Source organism: Myotis yumanensis, unplaced genomic scaffold, assembly GCF_028538775.1.
Source record: "Myotis yumanensis isolate MYYU_CA2020_CCGP unplaced genomic scaffold, mMyoYum1.0.hap1 SCAF_9, whole genome shotgun sequence".
Taxonomy (NCBI): Eukaryota; Metazoa; Chordata; class Mammalia; order Chiroptera; family Vespertilionidae; genus Myotis; species Myotis yumanensis.
This window is the reverse complement of record NW_027223760.1, coordinates 22,820,772-22,848,013: the sequence shown is the minus strand read 5'-3', so window position 1 is coordinate 22,848,013 and position 27,242 is coordinate 22,820,772. Positions and strand designations below refer to the sequence as shown.

At 43.7% G+C, this 27,242-nt stretch overlaps 1 protein-coding gene and 2 pseudogenes across 2 annotated transcripts in view; 1 reads left to right on the top strand and 2 right to left on the bottom strand.

Moving 5' to 3' along the window:
- The window catches only part of AHCYL2 (adenosylhomocysteinase like 2), a 169,493-nt gene that overhangs the window by 58,285 nt on the left and 83,966 nt on the right, over window positions 1–27,242 (bottom strand). The window lies entirely within an intron of this gene.
- On the top strand, window positions 18,332–19,469 carry LOC139016845 (nucleophosmin-like; annotated as a pseudogene).
- On the bottom strand, window positions 24,335–26,055 carry LOC139016634 (F-box only protein 31 pseudogene; annotated as a pseudogene).

Here is a 27,242-nt window from a genome sequence, read left to right as displayed (position 1 = left end):
CATGAATTTTCACGCACTGGGCCTCTAGTAATACTATAATTAGGATTAAAGGCTCATTGCACTTTAGGGCCTTCATTGGCTAAGAGGATGGATGGTCCTTTGGATGTGGAGAGAAGAAGAGGGTAACGTCTAGGGAAAGAGATACTGAAAGATGCCAGAGAGGATAGAATTCAAATGACTGATTTGGAGGGCTAGACTAGAAAGAAAGTCAAGTGAAAACAGAAGGGGACTACTGGGCCAGATGAATGCAGAGGTGTCAGAGGATTAGAGATCACGGGGCAGGTGGAGATCACATGCAATAACAATAGAGAACAGCAGGCCGGCTGGTATTGCTCAGTTGGTTGAGCAACGTTGAATCATGCACCAAGAGGTGGCAGGTTTGATTCCAATCAGGGCACATGCCTCCCCAGTAGGGGCAGGAGGCAGCTGAGTGATGTTGATGTTTATCTCTTATTGATGTTTTTCTCTCTCTCCCTCTCCTTTCCTCTCTACAATAAATAAATAAATAAATAAATAAATAAATAAAAACATACATATTTTAAAAAGATACAGAAAGTTGGTGAAATGCAGGAGTGATAAGGCCCCTCTGATGCCAGGGTGTCAATTTTGATAAAGCCTTAGCTTTCAGCAACCTCCAGTTATTGTCCCCCAGTCTTCCTTTTAATCCAAATTTAATAAAATGAGAAGTTACATCTGCTGCCTAAATTTCCAATATCTTTCATCTGTATTTTAAATACAACATATCTGAAGCAAAAATGATTGCTCCATCTTTCCTTTCCCTTCACCCTCCAAACAAGCTTCTTTTCCTCACTTTTCTACCACTGTTCCTTTAGTCAAACAGATATTAAACCTAAGTCATACCTGATTTTGCCCTTGTCCCTAATCACCAGTACAATCAATTTTCAATTATTTTTGAGCCCTCCTACACCAAGCCCCTCATCTATCCTTCCCTGTCCATTTCACTGCCTCCTAAAAACCCTCTATTAATCCCTTCCAGGAGGATTTCCCACTGATATCCCTATATAAGCTCTATCACCAAGTAAGCTGTATTACCTGCTATTCCCTGAATGTGAAGGCTGCATAGCATGGCAGCAACGAGCACTGGTTTTGGAATAAAACAGACCTGGGTTGGAATCCTGGCTCTGCCACTTAACCTCTCTATCCCTCCTGTTTTCTAATCTATACAGTGGGAATAATCATAGTCATCTCACAGGACTGATGCACGGATTTTAAAAGTAATAAATGGGAACTTTTCCGTATGTCATTATTATGCTATGTTCTTTCCCACTTCAATGCCCTTTGCGCAGGCCATTTTTTCGAATTGAAATGCATTCATTCTGCCTTCACTTCCATCATCTTTACTTATTAAAATTCTTCAAGGTTCAGCTCAAATGATGCTTCTGCCGTGAAATCTAACCAAAAAAAGCAATCTTCCTTTCCTCTAATATTGTTCTTTGGTCACGTCACTATTTTCACTCTTCCTCATATTATTTTTTCTCTGTACACGTGTCACCCCTGGTTAGACTCCAGGCTCCTCAGGAGCTTAGCCAGCTTTGATTTGCCTACAGTGCCTGGCTTATAGTAAGGGCTTACGAAATTGTCAGATTTTTTATGTTGTATGTATGTATATCTTATAACATTCTGGGAGTAACTTCCATAATTAATATGTGTAATACATTTATGTCCATTTTATAGAATTTGGAACATTATTTTATATATACATGTTATATTATTGGCCACAGCTATAACTTATTTGTGATGTGTCCTTGCTAGGGTTTTAATCCTTAATTACAACATTATTTATGAAGGTTGGGGTAGCTATGGCAAGTTCAAGAAGATTGAAATCATATCAAGCATCTTCTCAGATCACAATGGCATGAAATTAGAAATCAACTATAATAAAAACACTCAGAAACATTCAAACACATGGAGGCTAAATAGCATGTTATTAAACATTGAATGGGTTACCAAAGAGATCAAGAAAGAAGTAAAAAAAAAATTCCTGGAAATAAATGAAAATGAACACACAAAACCCCAAATCTATGGGACACAGTGAAAGCAGTCCTGAGAGGGAAGTTCATAGCACTACAGGCCTACCTCAAAAAACAAGAAAAACTTCTAATAAACAATCTAACCATACTAGTACAACTTAAAGAACTAGAAAGAGAACAACAAGAAAAGCCCAGAGTAAGTAGAAGGAAGAAAATAAAGATCAGAGTGGAACTAAATGATGTAGAGACTAAAACAAACAAACAAACAAACAAAAAAACAACAACAAAAGATCAACAAAACCAAGATATGGTTCTCTGAAAAGATAAACAAAATTGCCGAAACCGGTTTGGCTCAGTGGATAGAGCGTCGGCCTGCGGACTGAGAGGTCCCAGGTTCGATTCCGGTCAAGGGCATGTATCTTGGTTGCGGGCACATCCCCAGTGGGAGATGTGCAGGAGGCAGCTGATCGATGTTTCTCTCTCATCGATGTTTCTAACTCTCTATCTCTCTCCCTTCCTCTCTGTAAAAAATCAATAAAATATATTAAAAAAAAAAAAAAAAAAGATAAACAAAATTGATGAACTTTTAGCCAGACTCATCAAGAAACAAAGAGAGAGGACTCAAATAAACAAAATCAGAAACGAAAGAGGAGAAGTAACAACTGACCCCACAGAAAAATAAAGGAACTTAAAAAAAAAACAAAAAACTATGAACAACTATATTCCAACAAGCTGGCTAACCTGGATGAAATGGACATATTCTTAGAAAAGTACAATCTTCCAAAAACTCAATCAGGAAGAATCTGAAAACTTGAATAGACCCATAATTACTGATGAAATTGAAGCAGTAATAATAATAATAATAATAAAAACTCCAGCAAACAGAAGCCCTGGTCCAGATGGCTTCACAGGGAAGTTTACCAAACATTCAAAGAACTAACACCTATCCTCAAACTATTCAAAAAAATCTGAGAGGAAGGAACACTTCCAAGCTCTTTTTACGAGGCTAGCATTAGCCTAATTCCAAAACCAGCTAAAGACACTACAAAGAAAGAGAATTACAGGCCAATATCCCTGATGAACATAGATGCTAAAATCCTCAAGAAAATCGAACCCAACAATACATTAAAAAGATCATACACCATGACCAAGGGGGATTTATTCCAGGGATCAAAGGCTGGTACAATATTCACAAATCAATAAAAGTGATACATCACATAAACAAATTGGAAGACAAAAATCACATGATTATGTCAATTGATGCAGAAAAAGCATTTTACAAAATCCAACACCCTTTTTTGATAAAAACTTAGCAAAGTGGGAATAGAGGGATGATGCTTCAACATAATAAAGGCCATATATGACAAACCTACAGCCTACATACTCAATGGGCAAAAACTAAAATCATTTCCCCTAAGAACAGGAACAGGATAGGGATGTCTGCTTTCACCACTACTATTCAATACTAGAGGCCCGGTGCACAAAAATTTGTGCACTCGGAAGGCGGGGGGCGGGGGGTCCCCCAGCCTGGCCTGTGCCCTCTCGCAGTCTGGGACCCCTCGGGAGATAACGACCTGCTGGCTTAGGCCTGTTCCCGGGTGGCAGAGGGTAGGCCCAATCCCTAAGTGCAGCCCCTGGTCAGGCTCAGAGCAGGGCTGATTGGGGAGTCGGGGCGCCACCCCGTCATGCACAGAGCAGGGCGGATCAGGAGGTTGCGATGCCACCCCCTGTCACGCACAGAGCAGGGCCCATCAGGAGGTTGGGGCGCTGCCCCCTGTCACTCACAGAGCAGGGTCAATCAGGGGGTTGGGGAGCTCCCCCCTGTCACGCACAGAGCAGGGCCGATCAGGGGGTTGAGAAGCTCCCCCCTGTCACTCACAGAGTAGGGCTGATAGGGGAGTTGGGGCACCGCCCCCTGTCACACACAGAGCAGGGCAGATCAGGGGGTTGGGGCGCTGCACCCTGTCACACTCAGGGCAGGGCCAATGAGGAGGTTATGGCTCTACCCCGTCACACACAGAGCAAGGCCCGTGGAGGGGGGTTGGGGTGCCACCCTCTATCACCCACAGAGCAGGGCCGATCAGGGGGTTGGGGCGCCACCACTGTCACACTCGGGGCAGGGCTGATGGAGAGGTTATGGCTCTACCCTGTCACACACAGAGCAGGGCCGATCAGGGGGTTGGTGTGCTGCACCCTGTCAAACACAGAGCCGCATGGCAATCAGGGGATTGGGGAGCTCCCCCCTATCAGGCACAGAGCAGGGCTGATCAGGGGGTTGGGGCGCCTTCCCCTGTCATGAACAGAGCAGGGCGGATAGGGAGGTTGTGGCCCCGCCCCTTGTCACACACAGAGCCGCAGGGCGATCAGGGGGTTTGGGCGCTACCACCTGTCACGCTGATCCCGGTGCCGGGAGGCATATTACCCTTTTACTATATAGAATAGAGGCCTGTTGCATGGGTGGGGGCTGGCTGGTTTGCCCTGAAGGGTGTCCTGGATCAGGTTGGGGGTCCCCACTGGGGTGCCTGGCCAGTCTGGGTGAGGGGCTGAGGGCTGTTTTCCGGAAGCAAGTGACTGAAGTTTCCAACCGCTCCTTGTTTTCTTTTTTTTTTTTTTTTTTTTTATTCTGGGCCAGCTTTAGCTCTGAGGCCTTGCTGCTGAAAACATCGATACAAAGTTTCGGTCTGCTGGCTTTCATTCCGGCTGGTTTCTGGTGTTTTGTTTAGCTTCTTATTTGCAACACAGTACATAGTTGCTTAGAGTTGCAGCTGAGAGACTGGCAAGTGAGGCGGGGAACGTTGGAGTCTGCAGCAAGCAAGCCTCATGCTCGCTTCAGTGCCTGGCTGCCGGCCGCCATCTTGGCTGACAGTTAATTTGCATATACTCACTGATTAGCCAATGAAAAGGGTAGCGGTTGTACGCTAATTACCATGTTTCTCTTTTATTAGTGTAGATAATACTGGAAGTCCCAGCCTCAGCAATCAGACAAGAAAAAATATGAAAGGCATCCAAATTGGAAAGGAGGAAGTAAAACTGTCATTATTCTCAGATGACATGACACTGTACATATAAAACCCTAGAGCAGCGGTTCTCAACCTGTGGGTCGCGACCCCTTTGGCGGTCGAACGACCCTTTCACAGGGGTCACCTAAGACCATCCTACATATCAGATATTTACATTACGATTCATAACAGTAGCAACATTACAGTTATGAAGTAGCAACAAAAATAATTTTATGGTTGGGTCACAACATGAGGAACTGTATTTAAAGGGCCAGAAGGTTGAGAACCACTGCCCTGGAGGCTCCATCAAAAAATTACTAGATTGAATAAATGAATTTTGGCAATGTAACAGGATACAAAATTAACACCCAGAAATTGATGGCATTTTTATATACTAACTAGAGGCCTTGTGAACGAATTCATGCACAAGTGAAGTCCCTCGGCCTGGCCAGTGACTGGGACCAATCAGGGGCGATCGGGGCCAGCCAGACAGGGGGAGGGACCGTGGGAGGTTGGCCAGCTGGGGGGAGGGATGGCAGGAGGTTGGCTGGCCACGGGAGGTTGGCTGTGGGAGTGCACTGACCACCAGGGGGCAGCTCCTGCATTGAGCGTCTGCTTCCTGGTGATCAGTGCATTGTCATAGCGACCTATTGACCAGTCCTACCAGTTGCTTAGGCTTTTATATATATAGATAATGAGCTCTCAGAAAGAGAAACTAAGAAAACAACCCCACTTACTATTGCAACAAAAAAATTAAGATACTTAGGAATAAACTTAACCAAGGAAGTAAAAGACCAGTACTTAAAAAAAATATTGTGTTCATGAATTGGTAAAATCAACATCATTAAAATGTCTATACTACCCAAAGCAATCTATAGATTCAATGCAATCCTTATTAAAATATCAACTGCATATTTCACATATCTAGAACAAACATTCCAAAAATTTATATGGAACCAAAAAGACCCCCAAATAGCTGCAGCAATCTTGAGAAAAGAAGAACAAAGTTGGAGGAATCACAAAATCAGGTATCAAGTTATACAACAAAGCCACTGTACTCAAAACAGCTTGGTACTGACACAAGAACAGGCATATAGATCAATGGAACAGAGCAGAGACCCCAGAAATTGACCCTAGCCATTATGCCCAATTAATATTTGACAAAGGAGGCAAGAGCATACAATGGAGTAAAGATAATACTATCTAATAATAGACAAAGATGGTAACTGACCATACCTTCGCTACACCTCCCATTGGCTAATCAGTGAGATATGCAAATTAGCCACCAACAAAGATGGCGGCTAATGTGCATACTGCAGGCAGGGCAGGAGAGTGCAAGCTGCCATCTGGGCCCTGTGTGCAGCCCTGGGCGGCGCCGCCTAAGCCCTGCCCCCAGCCGGGACCCCCATGTGCCGCCTAAGCCCCGCCTCCAGCCGGGACCCCATGGCGATCAGTGAGCAGGAAAGGGCGACTTGCAGGCAGCCCCCGTGTGCGCCTGCTGCTGGGTCGCTGCAGCGATCCCAGAGCAGGAAACCCCCGTGTGCGCCTGCTCCTGGGTTGCCGCAGCGATCAGGAGAGCATGGCCTGCAGGGAGCACCCCACCCTGGCCTGCAGGCAGCACCCCACCCTGGCCACAGCTCAAGGGAGAGTACAACACGCAGTGGAGGCCAGGAGCCTGAGAGATCAACGGAGAGGGGGGCCTGCTTCAAGCCTCCACGGTGGGCAGGCCCCCAGCAGACACCACACACACACACACACACACACACACAGCGCCTACTCTGAGCCTCCAATGTGGCTGGGGGCAGACCCCCATCGGACACACACACACACACGGCAACTGCTCCGAGCCTACATGGTGTGGCTGGGGGCAGGCCCCAGCAGACACATACACACATACACACACACACACACACACACACACACACACGGGACGCCTTCTCCGAGCCTCTGCTGCCAGACTGTGGCTATCAGTAGGACATCCACTGAGGGCTCCCGGACTGAGGGGCAGGCTGGGCTGAGGGAACCCTACCCCCCCGCCCAGTGCACAGATTTTGTGCACCAGGCCTCTAGTCTCTTCAATAAATGGTGTTGGGAAAACTGGACAGATACATGCAAAAAAATGAAACTAGACCATCAATTACACCACACACAAGAATAAACTCAAAGTGGATAAAAGACCTAAATGTAAGCCGTGAAACCATAAAAATCTTAGAAGAAACCATAGGCAGCAAAATCTCAGACATCTCTCATAGCAATATGTTTACCGATACATCTCCTAGGGCAAAGGAAACTAGAGAGAAAATAAACAAATGGGACTACATCAAAATAAAAAGCTTCTGCACAGCAAAAGAAACCATCAACAAAGTGAAAAGAGAGCCCACTCTCTTGTATGGGAGAACATATTTGCCAATGACACCTCTGATAAGGGGTTAATTTCCAAACTATATCAGGAACTCATACAACTTAACCAAAGGAAGACAGACAATCCAATTTAAAATTGGGGCCCTACCTGGTTTGATTCAGTGGATAGAGCATTAGCCTGCGGACTGAAGGGTCCCAGGTTGATTTCAGTCAAGGGCACATGCCCAGGATGTGGGCTTGATCCCCAGTAGCGGGGGGGGGGGGGGGGGGGGGGAGTGGTACAGGAAGCAGCCAGGCAATGATTCTCTCTCATCATTGATATTTCTATCTCTCTCTCCCTTCCTCTCTGAATAAATATATATATTTTAAAATATGGACAAAGGACCTAAATAGAGACTTCTCCAAAGTGGATATACAGAAGGCCAAGGGACATACGAAAAAATGCTCATGCTCAAAGTCACTAATTATTCAAGAGATGCAAATTAAAACAACAATGAGGTATCACCTCATACCTATCAGAAAGGCTATCATCAACAAAAGACAAGTGCTGGTGAGGATGTGGAGAAAAGGGAACCCTCGTACACTGCTGGTGGGAATGCAGACTAGTGCAGCCACTGTGGCAAACAGTATGCAGTTTCCTCAAAAAATTAAAAATAGAACTCCCATGTGACCCAGTGATCTTACTTCTAGGAATATATCCTAAGAAACCTGAAACACTAATCAGAAAGAATATATGCAGCACTATGTTCACAGCAGTGCAATTTATAATAGCTAAGATTTGGAAACAGATAAAGTGCCCATCAGCAGATGAGTGGATAAAAAAACTGTGGTTACATTTACACAATGGAATACCACACGGTGGTAAAAAAAAAGAAATCTTACCATCTGCAGCAGCATGGATAGACCTAGAGAGTATTATGCTAAGCAAAATAAGCCAGTCAGAGAAAGACAAGTATCACATGATGTCACTCGCATGTGGAATCTAGTGAACAAAATAAACTGATGAACAAAATAGATCCAGACACATAGAACCATGAACAGTCTGATGAATTTCAGAGGGAAGGTAGGGGTGGGTTGAGTGGGAGGATTAACCAGGGAATTTATATGCATACATGCATAGCCCATGGACACAGACAATAGTGTGGCAAAAGCTTGTGAGGGGTGGGTGCCGAGAGGAGGGGGTCACTAAGGGGAAAAAAAAACCCACAAAGCAGACATCTGTAATTACTTTAAACAATAAAGATAAAATATATATCGCCCTGACCAGTTTGGCTCAGTGGATAGAGTGTCGGCAGACTGAAAGGTCCCAGGTTTGATTCCAGTCAAGGGCATGTACCTTGGTTGCGGGCACATCCCCAGTCGGGGGTGTGCAGGAGGCAACTGATAGATGTTTCTCTCTCATCGATGTTTCTAACTCTCTATCCCTCTCCCTTCCTCTCTGTAAAAAAATCAATAAAATACATTAAAAAAAGATAAAATATATATCACTTTGGCAAACTAAACTAAATGTCATTTCAAATATGATTTTATTATTGATTTTAGAGAGAGGAGAGGAGAGGGAGAGAAACATCAAAGTGAGAGGGTAACATTGATCAGCTGCCTCCTGCACACCCCTTACTGGAGATTGAGCCCACAACCCAAGCATGTGCCCTGCCCAGGAATCAAACTGGCAACCTCTCAGTGCACAGGATGACACCCAACCAACTGAGCCACACCAGCCAGGGCCTAAATGTCATTTTAGTTGTGATATTGTTTTGTTTTGTTTAAGTGTAGGTTTTAACTAAAATAGACTTAATTTGAAAACTGCAGCCTCACTATACCTTTCTGTAACAAAACTAAATGGCAGCTCTTTGCTGCCATGCTGTGCAGTCTTCACATGCTGAAACAAAAGTAAAAACAGTAGCTGTTATAGAACTAAAGGTCTATTAACTGAGCAGGACTGTATAAGGCATAATGTATAGGTATAAGTGCTAGCTATAATCTTGTTTCCAGTCTAATTTCATTTTACCATAATGTATCTTAGAAGGTACAAGGGGAGGGGTGACACCACGGCACATGATTATCTATCATAATCATCCTTAACATTTAGGTGAGGAGTTTGCAACTTCAAAAAAAGTTACACAAACTGCACCCACTCCTGCAGTCTTCTGCTTTATAAAAATTAACCAATGTGTGTACAGCTCAAAAGAATCACATTTTCATTCCAAGAAGAACAATTTTCTATGTGCCAGTGTGTTCCTACCAGTGGTATATTGATAACAGTATCATTATTAATGAAGGCAAGACAGACTTGCCAGGGAGTATGTGCTTAGAGCTGGAGGGGAAAGGACAAGAAGTTAATATTTCCAGGGATCAAAGTCAAGAAGAAATAGGCAGTGGTAAAGAAATAAGTATAATTGCAGAACAGTTTTAAACAAGAAGTGATAAATCTTCAACCTAGAGTCATCAGGCACAGGGCAAAGAACACAAGAATGCGGTCCCGTCCTCTGTTCCTGGCTTGTTGCTAATGGTTTTATGAAACGTTGGCAAGTCATCTAATTCCCTTCTTCTTCAGTTTCCTTACTATAAAATGAGGGGGAGTGAGTAAGAGTGGACTGGGGAAGATCAGAACTGGTTCCTTCCAGTTCTGACATTCAACATTCCTAATCCATCTGGTTTCTCTGAGGCCATAAGAAAAAGCAATAACTATTCCTTAGTCACCTAAGTTACAGCTTACTGTAGAGGCTAAGGTTCTTAACCTCCGGAGTTCAAAGTTCCACCTGGGCATTAGGAGGCTGGTTGGAATTGCTAGGCCTCAAGTCTCCCTTTCCTCTTCAAATTTGAAAAGCTAATGCTACCAGAGCAACTGGAATTAAGTCTTCCCCCTACCCCACCTAAATGTTAGGCATCCTGTCAGTTCCTCAATGATCTTAAGTTTCATATCCCACAGGTACTTTAGACTCCACATGTAGGCATCACCATTCCTGGTAAAGACTACAGGGTTTAGAGTTGGATAGCCTTGGGGTTAAAGGCTTGGGTTTTAAGTGCTCCATCGCTTACTAGCTGTGTGTCTTTAAGTAAGCTATGTAACTTTTTTTCTTAAATGTACTGGGGTGACATTGGTTAACAGGATCATATAGGTTTCAGGTATAGATTTATATGATACAAGATCTTTGTATTGCACTGTGTGCCCACCACCCAAAGTTAAACCTTCCGTAACCATATATTACGCTATATAACTTTTTGAGCCTCTGTGTCCTTAAATGTAAAATAAGATAATGATATCTTCCTCACATTGATGTTATAAAGATTAAATAACACATAGAAATACATAGAAACCCTTAGCATAGTGCCAGGAAGCTATTTTGTCCAAAACCAGACGTAGCAGAGTAGTACCATATTATATAGTTTGAATCTTGACTTACCACTTACTATATAACCTGAGGTGAATTACTTATCCTTCTTGTGCCTGTTCTCTCATCTATAAAGAGGATATGAGGATAATCTACCTCTTTGGGGGGAACACTTTGTAAAGTATATTATTCTCTAACCACCATGCTGTACACCTGAAATTAATACAAAATAATACTGAATGCAAACTCTAATTGAAAAAAATAAAAATAAAAATATTTAATATATTTTAATAATGTAAATAATACAACTACATTAACAAAAAGTTAAAAAAAGGAATATCTACCCTTATAGGATTGCTGAGAGGATCAAATAAATTAATACATATAAAGCACATAGACCAGTGCCTGGAACATGTCAGTGCTATTTAAAATTTACCATTACTATTAATAAATATAACGGGTACATCCCCCAACACACCCAAATCCATCTTTTCTTCTTATACATGGTGAGTTCGTTCAATCAAACCACAAATATTTATTGGGAGCCTATCATGTGCTGGGCAGCATAGAAAGACAGTCTCTGACCTCATAGAACTTATGGAGTCTAGGGAGATACACAGGCAATTAAATAAGGAATTACAAGGAAAGAATGAGGAAGTGATAAGGTAAGTACAGGGTGCTATGGGAGTATATGGCAATCATGTGTCTTGGGAGTGTGGCATCAGAGAAGCTCCACTTAAGCTGAAAGGTAAAGGATGAGTAGGGGCACCTGGTATATACTTGTGAGGAGAGGGATTGAGAACTTGTACTCCATAACATCTCTTCAACCTGTCTTTTCTTCAACCAGCTGTCTAAAGTCTAATCATCATAATATCCATCTAAATCAATGCTTCTTAAACTTGAATGTGCCTACAAATTATTTGGAGATTTTGTTAAAATGCTGATTTTGATTTAGTAAGTATGGAATAGGTCCCAAGATTATAGTTTCAACAGCTTTCAAAATAATAGCAATACTTTTTGGACTACACTTTGACAAGGGCCTAGATAATTCCATCCTTGTAAAAGCCTATTTCACTTTATTGATTTAACTTCTTTTTATGTGATTATCATCAGCACAATCATTTCCAAATCTGGATCACACCACTTCCTTGCTCAACAGCTCCCCACCATCTTCAAAACAAAATCCAAACTCCTTAGCATGAAAATTCATGACTTACCATCTACATACTTCCTAAGCCTTCACTCTCTGAATTCCCCCACATCCTCACTCTGAAACACACACGCAGTTTCTCTCTCTCTCTCTCAAAATTTACCTTAGCTTAACTTTCTTAGGTACACATTTCCAGCTCCTGGTCTAGGTTAAGAATCAATTCTATGAGTTACTGAGTAATCATCAAGATTGATCTCTATCATAGCACATACTGGTATCAGTTTTGACACTATAATTGATCGCTTGCCTGTTTCCACACTAGAACTGCAAGCTATTTGAGGGCAGAGATTATATGTCTTATTCCTGTATTCCAAGTGACTAATACATAGTAAACAACCAATGAATATGAGCTGAATGAAAAAATGACTTAAAAACAGCTAGCTTGCCCTGGCCGGCTTGGTTCAGTGGTTAGAGTATTGGCCCATGGACAGAAGAGTCAAGGGTTCTATTCCTGGTCAAGGGCATGTACCTCATACCTCAGTTACAGGTTCCCCAGCCCAGATAGGGGCACCTGCGGAAGGCAACCAATCAATGACTCTCTCTCACATCAATGTCTCTCTCTCTCTCTCCCCCCCTTTCCTCCCTTCTACTCTCTTTAGAGTAAGAACTAACAAAGCCATAAATAGAAATATCACTATTAACAAAAGTCTGCTTAGTATAGCTAAATGTACATCCTTGCCACTCACTAATCCAATCACTGTTTCTCAGGTAAACAATTAAGCAATACAGCCCAGCCGGCATGGCTCAGTGATTGAGCATCGACCTATGAGCCAGAAGGTCACAGTTTGATTCCCGGTCAGGACATATGCCCAGGTTGTGGGCTCCATCACCAGTGTGGAGTGTGCAGGAGACAGCCAATCAATGATTCTCTCTCATAATTGATGTTTCTATTTCTCTCCCTCTCCCTTCCTCTCTGAAATCAATAAAAATATATTTTAAAAAAAACAACAATTAAGCAATACAGATACTATAGTACACTAAAGCAGGTACCAAGTCAGCTGCTTTTTCCACTCCCTGTTAAGTCCTCTGGAATCTGGGAGTGGAGTGTGGACTTAAACCCTCAATTTCCCTGAGACAGCTAATAGAGCTCCACTTGGGTCAGAGTTCAGTTTGCTGCACAGTGAGCACCTATAGGTAAAACTGTCCTCAAAGAAAAATCAAGCTTAAACTTGGAAACTTCTTTTTGAACTTTAAAACAACCAGAATAAGAGTGAGAGAGAATTTACATTCAGGGCCCTCAGTTTTACCACATGTTGGAGGTTAGGGGGGAAGGATTGGACAGTATAGGGTAAAATAATGAAGCATAACGCCATTAAATAATGTGGACTTCTTACTATGTTCTTTTATTAAAATAAACTTTTCATCGAAACATAACTTACCTATAAAAAAAAGTACACCAATAAAAAAGTTACAATTGGATAGAATTTCAAAAGTCAGCATACCTATGTAACCACTTACCCAGATAAGGAAATAGAACATTAACAGCACCAGCCCTAGCTTCATCTCCGAAATACCAAGGTTACGGGTTTGATTGCCACTCAGCGCACATACAAGAATCAACCAATGAGCCCTAGCCAGTATGGCTTAGTTGGCTGGGCAGTTTTCCCATGTACAAAAAGGTTGCTGGTTCGATTCCCTGTCAGGACACATGCCCAGGTTGCAAGCTTGATCCCAGGTAGAGGGCATGCGGGAGGCAGCCCATCAATGTTTCTCTCTCTCTCTCTGTCTCACCTTTCCTCTCTCTCTAAAAATCAATACAAAAATTTTTTTAAAAAAGAATCAACCAACAAATGCATAAGTAAACAACAAATCAATGTTTCTCTCTCTAAAATCAATAAATAAAGAATTCTGAAAACAAATCAACATTACCAGAACCCTAGAACCTCCCTCTCAGTTATTACCCTCAACTGATCCGTTTTGCCTGTCTTTTGTTTTTCAGTTTTGCCTGTTTTTGAACCTGATGTAAATATCATAAAAGATGCACTCTTAAGTACCTGTTTTCCCCTCAGCTCAATATGTTTCTAAGAGTTATCCAAGTTTGTTGCATTTAGCAGTAGTTCATTAATTTTTATTGCCGGAAAGCATCCCATTGCATGAATATTCATAATTTATTGAATACATTCTGTTGCAAGTTGTTTTCAGTTTGGGGGCCATAAAAATATTGTTGCTAGGAACATTCTTGTATATGTCTTACCCATAGGAAAATAAAAATATTTCTGTTGGATATATATCTAGGAGTGGAACTGCTGGGTTATAGGGTATACATAAGTTCAGTTAGGTAATAGCAAGCAATTTTCCAAAGTACTTGGCACTAATTTATACTCCTACCAGCAGAATGTCAGTTCCAGTTACTTCCTATCTTTGCCAGTGCTTAGTATTGTCTGTCTTTTTTACATTTTAGGCACTAAATAAACGGAGCTTATCTAACACACACATTTTCTCTATAAAGCATATTACAGCCTCTTTTGTGCTTAGGAATACTAGACATCACTTCAGCACTACGTCTGGGGGACATTTTAAATAGTGAAATCACCGTCCTTTCCCTTTGGCCAAGGCCATCAGGGGCCTTAAAAGGCTTGTTAAATGATTTCCAGAAAACATGTGGCAAACTCAAAATTTCTTAAGCCCTAACTTCCTTCCCACTCAAAAATCTCAAACCATTTATTTTGTGTGTAGAGGTTGTTCAACTAAAGGAATAAATGTCTGTTAAACTAAAACAACAACAAAAGCCAAACAAACAGTGAAATCACCAAGAAAAAGCACAAAAATGCAAAAAATGTGGCACTAAGTAGACTATGAAAAGGACGCTTGGATGAGGATGAGAGCCACACAGGAAGGCAGAGCTTGCCTTGTCTGACCTCAGCAGGGAATACACACATGCCAGGTGACTCAAATTTCTGCCACTCTGCACACAGCCATGAGTGACTACAAGTATTGATATTGGTGTTACAAGTAAATTTTAGCAAGTAGGCAAATTTGTAAATACAGAATCTGAGAATAATGGGAATCAGCTGTGCTGTTCATCACTTGCTCTGAATAATTCCAAGACAAATTTACTCTGATTTTAAAGATTACGAGCTAATCTGTGCCTACAGATGCAATAAATACCTTGTGAGGTCCATAAATCACCTCGATTCTACTAGGTAGAGATGCTCTAGTCAAGATCTCCTGCCAAGTCTAACAGTAACAAAGAATGTGGAAGAGAATTCAATCTTCTTAAAGCAATGCTGACACTGCAGTGTTAACGTAAGTCTACCCGTGGTTGAGAGAGATCTTACACAATGAAGATTTCTAAAAGGCGATATTCACGTGGAAGACTACCGCTACCAAATAGTCATGCCTGTGCTTGGGCTGCTCTGCTGAAAACCAGCCTGGTACACAGATAGGTCAACGCAACCTAGTAATTCTGCCATGTTCCCTTCCTCAGTCATTCTTCCCCTTCTCCATATCAGCTGCTATGTTCTCTACTCTTCTCAAATACACAACTATAACATCCATCCCTTACACTCAGTACATTGCTTGCACTCCTTTTTTCACAGAGAAAACCTTACCTATATTGATCTTCTTTTATCTCCCTCCTGTTTTAATGGAAGGGGATTCTCTCTTCGCCTCTGTTATGGATTAAATGGTATCACTCCAAATTCGTATATTAAAGTCCTAACTCCCAATGTGATTATACTCAGAAACAGGGCCTATAGGAAAGTAATTACAGCTAATGAGGCCATTAAGGGTGGAGTCCTAATCAAATGGGATTTTCATAAAGAAGAATAAGAGACACCAGAAAATACTCTGTCGCTGTGGCACACAGAGGAAAGGCAATGTGAGGACACAGGAAGACGGCAGCCATCTATAAACCAGATAGGGAGGCCTCACCAGAAATGAAGCCTGATAGCTCCTGACTTTATATTTCTGGCCTCCAGAAAACACATAGTGTTATTGAAGCCACCCAGTCTGTGGTAGTTTGTTATGGCAGCCTGAGTAGATTAACACACCACCGAAATCTAATCCCTCCAACCAGTGCTCTGGGTCAAATTCTCTCTCACCTTCTAAGGGACTGGTCTCTATCAATGATCCCCTCTCACTTGTGTTTCTTCAACCTCTCACCCTCTACTGACTTCTTCCCATCAGCACAGAATGTGTTCAGGTTTCTCCCATCTCCAAAAAACAAGTATATGTGCCACCTTCCCCTTTCAGCTATTGCTCTCTGTACTTACATCAGAGAGAAACTCCATGGCTTCCTAAGCTCACTATATCCTCAATTCTATATTTCCATTCACTCCTCAATCTACTACAGCCTGCCTTCTGCAATCCACTGACACTACTTATGCCAAAGTTGCTATGTCCTTGTTGCTAAATCTAATGGAGACTTCTCAGCTTACTTCTCAGGAATTTGACACTATTAATAACTTTTCCTTGAAAGACTCTCTTCCCTTGGCTTTCCTAACATCATATCCATCTTTTCTTTGCTCACCAGAATACCTTCATTCTTAGTTTCCTTTGTTGCTCGTGCCCCACTCCCCCATTTCTGGTCCCTTAAATATAGGAGCCCTTGAAGATTCTAATCTGTTTTCTCTTCACTCAAAACATTCTCTTTCCCATATCCATGGCTTCATTTACTATTACAGTAAACCCTTGATTTTGTGGACCTCAATTGAAAAAAAAATTATTTTTAGAGAGAGGAAGGGAGTGGGAGAGAAACATTGATCTGAGAGCCATACATTGATTGGCTGCCTCCTGCATGTCTGGGGATCGAGCCTGAAATCCAGGCATGTGCCCTGATTGGGAATGGAACTAGCAACCTTTTGGTGCACGGGATGATGCCCAACCAACAAGCCACACTGGCCAGGCCACAGACCTCAATTTAATGGACTTCAGACTTAAGGACAAAATTTTTGGTCCCCAGTCAGGGTGTGTATGAGGAGGCAATTGATTGATGTTTCTCTCTCACATCGATGTTTCTCTCTCATCTCTCTCTCTCTCTCCCTCCCTCCCTCTCTCCCTCCCTCCCTCCCTTTCTCTCTAAAATTAATTTTAAAAAACATTTAAAATTAAATAAAAAAGAAAATAAATTCATTCACTAACTTATGGGGGGAAAGTCAGCTCAAGAGCTCACTCTTGTGGAGAGAGGGAGGGAAAGCAGAAGAGCTACAGCCAAACATAAATAAATATGCAACATGTGTACAAACTAAATTCAGCAATTGTCATTCTAAGGTAACCTGAAGGGAATGACCAAGAACACAATCAACATCTGAGTGGTTGGAGCTGAGGTATGAAAAGTGTTACACACGCCCTGGCTGGTTTGGCTCAGTGGATAGAGCGTCAGCCTGAGGACTGAAGGGGGGTTAGATTATGATCAAGGGCACATGCCGGGGTTGTGGGCTCGATCCCCAGTAGGAGGTGTGCAGGAGGCAGCCGATCAATGATTCTCTCTAATCATTGAAGTTTCTCTCTCTCTCTCTCCCTTTCCCTTCCTCTCTGAAATCAACAAAATATATATATTTTAAAAAGTGTTACACACAATCCAAAGAGTTCATCCTTCAGGTCTCAACTCAAATGACACCTCTTCAAGGCCTTCCTGATCATCCTGTCTGGCCCTGCCCCCAACACTCTGAACCCATTATTTTATTTTCTTCAATTACTTACCACTATATGAAATCACTTATTTTTTTGTTTCCCCATTCTAGAATTTAAGCTTCAAGAGGGCAGAGACCTGTTTACCTAGCATAATGTCTGATACATAGAGATACTCAGTATATGTTGAAAATATACAGCTTCTACCACTGAAGGCCTAGTAGTAGCCAGAGAAATTACAATAACAAGCAAAGAGCTGCAGGAGCACAGCTCAATGCTTGTGGGATCTGGAAAGGTTCAATGAGGAAATATTAGATTTGGATCTTGAAGAAATGTTATTTATACCTAACTCTTTAAGTTTCCAAAATTGTCATGGTGCTTCACATCTTCATGCCTCTAAGAACAACAAGGAAAAAAGAACTACGTTCATTGAATACTTTCTACATTCCAAATACTATGTAGTTTTGGTATGTATTATCTCATTGAATCTTTATAATAACCTGTGAGATAGGTACTTTTATCATCACCATTTTATCTGAGAAAATGGAAGTACAGATAGGTTAGGCAACTGATCCAAGATCACAGCTAATAAGAGGCAGAGCAAAGACCCAAATCTAGGTACCTTTGCACTCTATCTGAAGTGCCCTTATCCTCACATGTTTGTTGAATGAACTCCTATTAACCCCAAACTACCTTGTAGGTAAAAAATCCCATCCTCTCTTAGGCCTTTTAAAACAATAGACAAAAGTAAACGCAGTTAATCCTGGTGTGATTCTGTCCTGGGTTTCTGTTCTGCAAACAAGTAGTCTTTATCTTCATTCACCTTCTCTCCCACCCAAGTGCATGTCATCACCCCATAACAATTCAATGGACATGAACATGAGTTCCCGAGGCCTCAGAACTGTCTTTTCAGTTATGAACTGAAGGCTGACAAAGATCATCACTTTAATGATGAAAATGAGCACCAATTCTCTTTAAGAATGGTCAGTTTAGAGGCTGGTACAAAGGATAAATCGCACATTTTTGAAGCAGAGGCAATGAATTAAGAAGGCAGTCCAATTAAAGTAACACTAGCAACTTTGAAAACGTCTGTACAGCCAACAGGTTCCCTTGGTGGCTTTGAAATAACACCACCTGTGGTCTTATGGTTGAAGTGTGGTTCAGTGTGGTTGGTGGACAGCACTTAGTAGCTGTGGAGGAAGATGCCGAGTCAGAAGATGAAGAGGAGGGGGTGTGAAACTCGTAAGTATATGTGGGAAGCGTTCTGCCTGGAAGTGGTAGCAAGGTTCCACAGAAAAAATGTAAAACTTGCTGCTGATGAAGATGATGGTGATGATGAGACTTAAAAAGAAATTCTAAGTAATGGCAACCATTGTAGGAAAGGAAAGCTGTTTTTCTTTTCTTTTTTTAATCCTCACCTAAGTACATATTTTTATTAATATTTTAGAGAGAGAGAAAGGGAGAAGGCGGGGGAGAGAGGAAGGGAGGAAGGGAAGGAGAGAAAGAGAGAGAGAGAGAAACATAGTCTGGTTGCCTCCATATGCACCTTGATGGGGGACTGAGCCCTGACCCTGGCATGTGAATCGAACCCATGACTTTTCGTGTACAGAATGACGCTCCAACCAACTGAGCAACACTGGCCAGGGCAAGATGATGATTTTGATGAAGAAGCTGAAGAAAAGGCTCCAGTAAAGAAATCTGTACAAAATACTCCAGCCAAAAATGCACAAAAATCAAACCAGAATGGAAAAGACTCAAAACCATCAACACCAAGATCAAAAGATCAAGAATCCTAAAACAAAAAAGGAACAGGAAAAAAAACTCCTAAAACACCAAAAGGATCTAGTTCTGTAGAAGACTTTAAAGCAAAAATACAAGCAAGTATAGAAAAGGTGGTTCTTTTCCCAAAGTGGAAGCCAAGTTCATCAATTATGTAAAGAATTGCTTCTAGATGACTGACCAGGAGGCTAATCAAGATCTCTGGAAGCAGAGGAAATCTCTTTAAGAAAATAGTGTAGATACTTTGTTAAAATTTCCAGCTGTCATTTTTAAATTCAGAATGAGAACTTTCCTTAGCATGTCAGATAAATGTCCAGGTTCCATTGCCAAGAATGTGTTGTCCAAAATGCCTAAACTGTTTTTAAAGATGGAAGCCCACCCTTTGCTTGGTTTAAGTAGGTATGGGATGTTATGATAGGACATAGTAGTAGTGGTGGTCAGACAAATAGAAATGGTGGGGAAACAAAAGTATACATGTGACATAAACTCAATATTTTAATTTTAAAAAGTAAACACAGTTGAGAACCATATATATTTGGGGTAAATGATTCCGAGTAAACTAGGTTGTGCAACAGTGTCAATAATCACATGTACAACTGACAAAGTGTGCAAAAGGAAGTCAAATAAGTAGTTCATAATTATAATTTATGAAATCAGCCAGTAACAGGTCATGGTCAATAATGTTCAAAGCAATTCTTAGTATAGTACAACTCACAGGTTATTACATCCACTTTTCTCTTATCTACTTTTCTTCCTTATCCAAAAAACAAAGCAGAAGAAAGTCCAGAGAAGGAAGACGTTTTACAGAGACATCACCTCTGTCTCACAGAGACACCAGAGCACATTATTCTATTTTATAGATGTGCTAGTCCACTTCCAATGGACATTTAGATTACTTCCTATCTCTTGCTATTTGTAAATCACCATGATAATACAGTAATGACTATTATTCTATATATGATAGGTCACACATGTGGAGAACATCTATAGAATAAATATCCAGAAGTATTAGTTATTATTCTTTTTGGAAAAGATGACTTTTGTCATTACCCCCCTCCCCCCAATCCATGTACAATAAAAAATGAGGGTTGAGGGTAGCGTATCCACCAGCCACAAGCTAAACAATTATTGCACCCTAGTTTTACAGGCTCTTTCATATACATGGGTATAAACCAATACCCTTTTCCCTAGAGCAGTGGTTCTCAACCTTCTGGCCCTTTAAATACAGTTCCTCATGTTGTGACCCAACCATATAATTATTTTTGTTGCTACTTCATAACTGTAATGTTGCTACTGTTGTGAATCGTAATGTAAATATCTGATATGCAGGATGGTCTTAGGCGACCCCTGTGAAAGGGTCGTTCGACCACCAAAGGGGTCGCGACCCACAGGTTGAGAACCGATGCCCTAGAGTATTAGCGCAGTGATTTCAAGTTTAGACTAGTAGTCCTGAGTTTTCTGACCTGTCTCCATGCAATTTCTTATTACAGCTGGGTGTTTCGTTTTTGTTTGTTTGCTTGTTTGTTTACAGATGTTTTTAGAGCAGTTTTAGGTTCACAGCAAAATTGAGCAAAAAGTGCAGGCAGTTCTCATATATCCCCTGCCTCCTAATACACATAGCCTCTCCCACTATCAACTTCCTGCACGAGAGTGATACATTTGTTACACTGACAAATCATTATCACCCAAAGTTCATAGTTTACATAGGGTTCATTTTTGGGGATGTGCATTCTATGGACTTGGCAAATGTATAATGACATGTATCTGTCATCATTATACTATCATACAGAAGAGTTTCACTGCCCTTAAATTCCTCTGTGCTCTGCCTATTCATCTCTTCTACTCCACCCCCACCTCCCACGCCCCCATCCCTGGCAACCACTGATCTTTTCATTTTTTCACTGTCACCTTAGTTTTGCCTTTTTCAGAAAGTCATAGAGTTGGAATCACATAGTATGTGGCCTTTTCAGATTGGCTTCTTTTTTTTTTTTTTTTTTAATGTGAACAATAAAGATTTAACTTAAAAAAAAGAAAAATAATAAATAGAAAAAAAAACAGGTTAAAGATAAAAAATAATAATAGAGAGAAGCTACAAATATCACATCATTCCGTTGTGCACCTGAAAAAGTGTGTCATATGTCCATTATATTTCAATAAAACAAAGTTTAAAAAAAATATTAAAAAAAGAAGAATACGTAATTTTTTGGAATATTATTTCTAGCTTTCTTTAACTTTCTTATTGAGCTGTAATTTACATGAACTAAAATGTACAAGCCCTTTTATAAGCATGTGGGTTTGACAAACCAAGTTCACTGTGACCCTACAAGTCAAAAACCACCCACTACCAACCCCCAGCTAACTCCTGTTGTAATTTCTGGCATCATAAATTGCTTATCTACTCATGTATTTCACATACTTTTTGACTGTTCATGGAGTTCTTAGAATTATATAGTATACACTCTTTTTGTCAACATACTGTTTAGATACCCAGTGATATTTCATGAATCAATGAGTCATTCCTTTTTAACTTTTTATTTTAAAAAAAGTTATAAATTCGAAATCTTCGCCAAAACCGGTTTGGCTCAGTGGATAGAGCATCGGCCTGCGGACTGAAAGGTCCCAGGTTCGATTCCGGTCAAGGGCATGTACCTGGGTTGCGGGCACATCCCCCATAGGAGATGTGCAGGAGGCAGCTGATCGATATTTCTCTCTCATCGATGTTTCTAACTCTCTATCTCTCTCCCTTCCTCTTTGTAAAAAATCAATAAAATATATTAAAAAACAAACAAACAGGTGGGAGCTACGGAGGCACCAAAACCAGAGGTACGCAGTCACACGCCACGCGGGCTGCAAATGGATTCTCGGTTTTTTACGAACCCTCGAATCCTCTGGGCTTGCTCGGGGCGGGTCTCTGAGGCCCCAGATCCCACAGGGAGAGGCGGCCACGGCCTCGCAGTGGTCGGAGAGCGAGGGAAGCTCTGACACGCGGCTGCTCGCCGGCACTGAGGGACAAGAAGTCCTGGTGTCCCGGGGAGGCGAGGGGCGCGGAGACGCCGCCATCGCTGTTTCCTCCACGCTGGCGACTCCCTGTGACCCCGCCCTACCCTCAGGGCTGTGCCAGAGGCACAAGAGGGAATGACTGTGCTTTTTCAAACTCTCAAATCCACTGAGCTGGTTCGGGCGGGTCTCTGAGGCCCCAGGCCCCAAGGCGAGAGACAGCACGGCCTTCCAGCGGTCAGGAAGCGAGGGAGGCTCTGGCGCTCGGCTGCTCACTGGCACTGGGGGACACAAAGTCCTGGAGTCCTGGATAGGCAAGGGGCCGCTGAGTCTCCGCCCCGGCGACTCCCTGTGACCCCGCCCTACGCAATTTACATTCCCACCTGGGCCGTGCCAGACTCACAAGAAGAAACGCCTTTGCTTCTGCAAACTTTCAAATCCACTGAGCTGGTTCAGGCGGGATCATGAGGCACCAGACCCTACGGGGAGAGGCAGCACGGCCTTGCAGCCATCAGAAAGCGAGGGAGACGCTGTTGCACAGCTGCTCGCCGGCACTGGGAGACACAAAGCCCTGGCAGAGATTCAAGGGGCCGCGGAGACTCAGCCAGTGCTATTTGCTCCGCCATGGCGACTCCCTGAGTCTCAGCCCTAATCAATTTACATCCCCATCCAAGCTGTGCCAGGTGCACAAAAAGACCCACCTGCACTTTTGCAGCCTATCCCAACAAATTGCAGACTTCAACTGCTCGCAGTCATGGGAGACACACTCAAGAAGCAGACCCAGGAGAACCAGGATGGCGGCATAAGGAAGAGACCTGTGCGTGCTACCTCACACAACAACATCGAAACTACCAAATATCAGACAAACACCTATCATACAGAACCATGGGAAAGTTGGCCCAGTGGAAGCTCTACAACTGGAAGGAGAGAAAGAACATTGAGACTGAGTAGGATGTGACACCAAGTACAGAGCCCAACCCAACAAACTGCAGATTTCAACTCCTCGCATAGAAAGAAGCGCATTGAGACTGAGTAGGATGTGCAGAGGCACCAAGTACAGAGCCCATCCCAGCAGGCTGCAGATTTCAGCTCCTTGCATCTGGGAGGGACGCAATCGGGGGGCAGAGTCGGGTCCGGGGCCGGCCAGGGCTGGGCCTGACTCGGCCGGCACTGTGGAACTGCTGTACCAGCAAGCGCACAAACATGCCCACTGGTCCCAGTCTCTTGTGGGGCGCTGGGGGACAGCAGACAGGCAGTCTGTGCACTTGGTGGAGGGCAGGAGTGCTGGATGTTCAATCACCAGGAATGCCTGGAGATTTTGTCTAGTGGGGAGCCGCCGGCAGGGGACAGAGGGCCAAACTTCCTGTTTCCCCGGTAAGGCTGGGATGGCCCTGGTGAGGTCGGGATGGCCCCGGTGAGGTTGAAACGGTCCCCCGTGTGGTAGGGACAACCCCGGTCAGGTTGAAACAGCCCCGGTGTGGTAGGGACAACCCCGGTCAGGTTGAAACGGCCCCCGTGAGGTAGGGACGACCCTGGTCAGGTCGAAACGGCCCCGGTGTGGTAGGGACAACCCCGGTCAGGTTGAAACGGCCCTGGTGTGGTAGGGACGACCCCGGTGAGGTTGAAACGGCCCCCGTGAGGTAGGGACGACCCCAGTGAAGTTGAAACGGCCCCCGTGAGGTAGGGACGGCCCCGGTGAGGTTGAAACGGCCCTGGTGAGGCTCAGACGGCCCTGGTGAGGTTGAGACTACTCCAGTGAGGTTGGGACAAATAAAGGGGACCAGTATGGACTGATGAACAGGGATAGATACAGAAGCAGAGCAACATTGAACAGAATGTTAAACTACAGTGGGAAGCCTGGGGAGGGTTGGGGGGGGGATTAAGAGACCAACTGAAGGACTTATATGCATGCATATAAGATTAACCAATGGACACAAGACACGGGGCGGGGGGGGCGGGGGGTAGGGGCCGGGGGAATGTCAAGGGGGGGAAAAAAGGAGACATATGTAATACTCTTTGTAATACTTTAAGAAATAAAAATTATTAAAATAAAAAACAAACAAACAAACAAACAAACAAAAAACAACAAAATCTTCAAAGTGCATGCAAGCTGTTCCTCCCAGAGGGCCCGGACTGAAAGTTCTTGAGCATCTCCAGGAAGGCCCACGGGGATGGTGCCTCCACATTCTGGAAGGTGTTCTGGACTCTACTGAACAGGATGAAATAATTCATCTCAGGCCAGATGAACCCGAAGTGGTTCTCATTGAACAGGATGAAGACTCCGGGGTGGCGCCCGGTGTAGGCGAAGCCATTTAAGGTAACAGTATAAGTAAGAATGTCCACGCCATAGAAACACATCCTGCAGGTTTGGGGGTAGGTCTGGTTCATTGAGAACACGCCCACAGGCAGAACAAACAGAACAGGCTGCTCCTCTGAAGCTGCAGCCAAGGACTCTCTGACGCTGGGCTGGGCAGGGCTCTGCCAGCCATGGCCCTCGCTTTCCTCAGTTCCGTCTTCTTGCTGCTGCTGCTGCTCCTGAATCACCTGCTTGTCGATCTCCTGGACCACGCGGCAGAGCTCGTTGAAGTTGCGGAAGATCTTGCCATCTGGCAGCTGGATGCGGCGCATGAGGTGGATCTCTAAACTGTGGTTGGAGTCTCCCGTGACCTTCGTGAGCCTGGCATACTTCCCATGGAAGCTGATCATGGCAATCGATAGGCCGTAGGCATTCCAGTTGCATTGGAAGAGGCCTGGCCTGATGAGGTCGTCCCGGTGGCTCGGCGGTAGGTAGAGGGGGCGGTAGGTCAGGCAGTCATACCGCTGTCTGACCTCCTGCACCAGCACCCGCCCCCATTCGTCCGTAAGCTGCGCTGGTGAATCATTTCGGTGGTCTGTCTTCTTGCACTGGGTGGTGAGCCTGTCCTTCCGAATCTGCACGTGGCAGTTGTGGGGCCTGCTGTGGCGGCCTTCCATGCACTCCACCGTGGCTGATTTCCGCTCCGTCAGGCGAATTCTGAACGTGGGCTCGAATTGCATTGGGCCATTTACATGGGCGTTAAGGCAAGGCCTGAACGTCCAACCAGTAATGCATAAGCCGTCCACCACGACATTCAGCAGTCCTCTATAGCCCTCAGTATCTAGCTGCCACAATCCCAAAATGTGTCTGTACGGGTGGAACAGCTTCGCATAGACTTCTCGATAAGACATACCGATCATCTCCAGATTCTGCAAGTTTTCACAAACGCCAAACTCCTCCCGGCAGCGCCGTCTCCAGATGCTGTCGATGTGCAGGATGTGGTGGAATTTGGTGCAGGCCAGGGCCAGGCTGGGCAGATCGGTGACGGGGAGCGAGGCGAAGATCTCCACCAGCAGCTCCACCGGCAGGTCCTGCAGAGAGCAGTGCGGGGGCGGCGGGAACAGCATGGGACTTGCGATTTCTCCACTCCCCGCACAGCACCCCGCTGCCTTGTCCGCCTCGAGGTGCTTTTCTGCTGGGGCCGGGGCTGGCTTGCTGTCGGCCGCTGCCTTCTCAGCTGGGCCCTGGCACTCCTGACAATACTGACATCCCCGCGAAGAGCCCACAACGCAGAAGCAAGCGCACTCCTCCATGCCTCCAGGAGTAACAGCCACCACAGCCTGGGCCGCTGCTGTGCTTTAAGCTGGCTCATCCTGCCCTGAGAGTCACGCCCCCCAGGGCCTAGCCACGCCCCCTCAGAGGAGCCAATTGTAGGACATTAGCAACACTTCCAAAAGAAACCCATACCCATTAATAGTCGCCTCCCTTTCCCAGTGTCCCCTCCCTGTCCTCCCGCCCTAGCCCCAGGCAGTCACTAATCTGCATTCTGTATGGATATACCTCCAGGTATATGCCTATGGGGGAGGGGGGGGGGGAGGGGGGGGGGGGAGACACGACATTTCACATAAATGCAGTCATAATATTTGATCTTTTGTGACTGGCTTCTTTCACTTAGCATAACATTTTAAAGTTTTATGTATACTATATTCTAGTATATGGGTATACCACATTTTGTTTACCCATTCATCAGTTGATGAATATTTGGGTTGTGTCCAGTTTGAGGCTCTTTTGAATAACGCCGCTATGAACAGTGTGTACAAGTTTTTTGTGTGAACATGTTTCCATTTCTTTTGGGTATGTACCTAGAAGTGGAACTTCTGGATCATCTGGTAACTCTATGCTTAGCATGTTGAGGAACTGCCAAAACCATTTTCCAATGTGGCTCTGCTATTTTACATTTCCACCAGCATTGTACAAGGGGTCCAATTTTTAAACATTCTCATGAATGCTTTTTTTCAAAAATATATTATAGCCATCCTATTGAGTGTTGAGCGGTATTTTATTATAGTTTAGAGCAGAGTTATTGACTGTAGGTTGACTTGATCTTAAACTCCATAAGGGAAATCTATGCTCAGCCTTCACCCAGCCTCTGCCAAATCTCTCAGGTCCCTGGTAGGAATGGGCTCCTACATGTGAGCAAGGATGGACTCGAGTTCTTCACTTTCAGTTGACCTCAGTTCTTCACTTTCAAGTGACTAACCTTGCTAGTTCCTTGGGTGAATGGATGCCCTCAAAAAAAAAAGTTCACAGGATCTGCCCACTTTGAACATAAGTTTCCTATGGGCTGAGACTGGCCCTGCCCATTCAGACAGGCTTCCATTCTCATGTTGAGAGCAGCTAGATCCCTTCTCTCCACTTTTCTGGATTCCTACCAGAGAAACACTCTCACCTTTGGAGGGTTCTCTTAGTGCCCTAGGAGGAATTTGATTTGCCTTTTGTCAGGAATAGACATTTAGGGTGGTTTATTTGATAGAGGGGTGTAAATTCCATCTGCCACAGACACTGACTTCGATCATTTAAACACTAAAATTTCCCAATCCCTCCTTTGAAGAATAGCCCTATGTTATTATTGGTATGTAACCGGGTAATGGGTGTAAAGACTCTTCTTTTAGGATCCTGTATTGATGGGGTTTTGAGGTACGATCT